We start from the raw sequence: 3,533 nt of genomic DNA, 5'->3' as shown, positions 1-3,533 counted from the left end.
ATGAACTCAAGTCACCGTGCTGTGGTGCCCTTCTGCTTTTGTTTGCTTTTGTTCATGTAAAGCACCATCATAGGCGTGCATACATAGACACTAGGTGGTGCTAAAGCACTAGGAAGTTTGCCCTTTATCAACGAAAATGCCCTTTTGAAACTTTTTTTTTATTTTTTTATTATTAATATTATTAAGATTTTACTGAGGTCAGTTTTGAAATGATCTTTTGAAAACCTGAGCCATTAAAAACGACTGAAACAATGCCCCAAAATGAGCCACCTCCTTGCGCACACCCGACCAGCCTATCTCTCTTCTTTTGTCACGTGAACTTTGTCACGAGCAGGGCACGCCAGATGCGCAGCACCATAGCAGTTCAGTAAGCGTCTTCAGATAGCAGGCTGCTTCTCCCTGCCCCATCAGCCAGGTAACATACAGATCAAGCAAAATCTTACAGTTTGCCCTCTAAGCCCAACATGTAATAATTTTGTTGTGCAGCTGATAAACTAGTTAGATGAAGCTAGATAAAGTTTTACGCTGTAGCCCAAATCAATGACAGATAACGTGACGACCACATACAAATAATTTCGGTAGATTTTGCAAATTTATGTGTTAAAAAGAACATTTTCTGTTGTATATGTTTTGTTAGGCAACATGTATTAACACATTCATTTGTGACAGAAGAAACGGGAAGTTCCCCATTACCTGTGAAAAATGCCCATCTGCATTCATGTAATGACAACCGTCAGTAGCCCACTATAACTCCTTCTCGTACTGTTTGGTCTCTTTATTGTCTTACAGATCAAGTAAAATCGTACAGTTTGCCCTCTAAGCCCAACGTGTAATCATTTTGTTGTGCAGTAAAATGTTTCATACAGCATCAAACAACTAAGCATTTTTAGCCGACTGGTCACCTGATAAATCTTAATTACAGTGCATGAAAATGCACTGTACTGTTCTTCCTAGGCAACTTCTTATTATTATTCCGCTTACCACTTTTTCCGTACGCAATTTCTCTTGAACAGTTTAACTTAGAAACTTCATTCAAACTTTGTTACGTAGGTCTTCAAACAGATCGGGTTGGTATGACTTTTCAACTTTGAAACTTTTATACTTTTTAAACTATTAAAGAAAAACTTTTTAAAAATCTGATTGTGACATCATAATACTGCCGTTAAGCAATTAGAATCCTATGGCAGGTGTTCAGGCCACCTGCAGCCTCAGGCTTTAAGCATACAATCTGGGTCAATTAAGACTACACATCCTATTCAACTGTTTCCTCTGGCCAAAACTGTTTCAAAATAAAAGTCCTCACTACAATAATCCACTGTTAAACAATGTAACCCATTAAACTACTGAACTTTTTACATTCAACTTTTAAACGGTCTACTTTTAAACTATCATTAAACTATCTATCTATTAAACTAGCTGTCTATCAACAACTTTTAAACTATCTACATTCAACTTTTAAACTATATACATTCACTAGCTGCCTATCAACAACTTTTAACTTGTCATCAACTATGTCAACACTTTTCATCAACTATGACTCCTACCCACTGTAGCTAGTTAGCATGGTTAACAAAGTTAGCATGTTAGCATTGCTAACATTGTTAACATTTTTAATAAAACTGCTAAAAATGATTAGCTAGGTTAGCTAAGTCACATGGTTATTATAGTTAGCATGCTAGCATGTTAACATGCTAGTTAGCATTTTTAGGAAACTGCTAAAAATGATTAGCTAAGTTAGCTAAGTAACATGGTTAGCATAGTTAGCATAACTGCTAAAAATGATTAGCTAAGTTAGCTAAGTAACATGGTTAACATAGTTAGCATGCTAATTAGCATAGTTAGCATAACTACTAAAATGATAAACTTGGTTAGCTAAGTCACATGGTTAACATAGTTAGCATGTTAACATTGTTAGCATAGTTAGCATGTTTAGCAAAACTGCTAGAAAATGTTAGTTAAGTTAGCTAAGTAGCATGGTTAGCATGTTAGCATTGCTAACACTGCTATAAAACATTAGTTAAGTAGCATGGTTAGCAGAATTAAAAATCTTAGCATAACTGCTAGTAAACATTAGAGCCATTCCAACTTTCAGTTATCACCATTAAACTATTTGAATATCAACATTCATTAAACTGCTAGAAAACGTTAGCTAAGTAGCATGGTTAGCAGGTTAGCATTGCTAGCACTGCTATAAAACATTAGCTAAGTAGCATGGTTAGCATAGTTAAAAATCTTAGCATAACTGCTAGCAAACATTAGAGCCATTCCAACTTTCAGTTATCGTCAAATATCTACCTATACACAGCCATTAAACTATTTGAATATCAACATTCATTCAACTTCCAGTCTGTCAACAACTTTTAAACTATTTACCTTCAACTTTTAAACGGTCTACTTTTAAACTATCATTAAACTATCTATTAAACTAGCTGTCTATCAACAACTTTTAAACTATCTACTGTCTATCAACAACTTTTAAACTATCTACATTCAGCTTTTAAACAGTCTACTTTTAAACTATCAACTTTTATTAAGCTATGCAACCACCATGTCTATCCTAGCATCACCGTAGTAACCATCTCTGTATTATCTGTTTTAACTATACATGATATTTTACATCACAACTTTAGCATTTTCATGCACTGGTAATTCCTTGGAATTGCATTTCTAGTTGTATATTGATTTACCAATTGCAGCACAAGTCATATTGATTTACTAATTGCAGCACAAGTCAAATTTCATTCAACATGTGCGTGTAATTTTTTTTTTATAATTAAGTGTTCCACGTGCGCTAAAAAGTGCCCCCCCCCCCACTGGTTTCACTAATTCACGGATTGGGACAAATGCAGAGACCAAATTTCCCTCACGGGATCAAAAGAGTATATATACTTATACTTATACACACACGCACACTTACACACACACACGCACACAAACCCACACACTAGAGTTGTCTGATCCTTCTACTACAGTGATAGCTCAGGTGAGGGAAAGTTTATTACACTACACTACAGAGCATTAGGTCCAAATCGTTCCCCTGGTATATCGCATTTGACGTCTGGCATATGTGTGTGTGTGACAATGGGAGAGAGTGTATAGTGTGTGTGAGAGAGAGAGAAAGAGGGAGTGTGTGTGTGTGTGTGAGAGAGAGAGAGTGTGTGTATCACACCTGGAGGGAATCAATATATACAGCTCTGAACAAAATTAAGAGACCGCTACACATTTTTCTGATGTCATCCTATGGTTGCTGAGTGACTGGAATGAGTTGAGGGTCATATTTAAATTTGCAGTGGTCTCTTAATTTTGAATATAAGCGTCAACTCATTTGAACATCACTCAGCAACCATGCAGTGGTCTCTTCATTTTTTCCAGAGCTGTATATTATATATTGGTTGCTATTATAAGAGCTATAACAGTGATTTCTTTGAGAGTTTTCATTGGATTCCTCTGTGTGGGCCATGGCTTTTCCTTGGACACACCCCTGGACCAACGTGACATTTAGCGAACCCCACCAGATCCTTTAAATAGCCACC

This window comes from Alosa sapidissima, chromosome 16, assembly GCF_018492685.1.
Source record: "Alosa sapidissima isolate fAloSap1 chromosome 16, fAloSap1.pri, whole genome shotgun sequence".
In the NCBI taxonomy this organism is placed as follows: Eukaryota; Metazoa; Chordata; class Actinopteri; order Clupeiformes; family Clupeidae; genus Alosa; species Alosa sapidissima.
Note: the sequence above shows the minus strand (reverse complement) of the source record.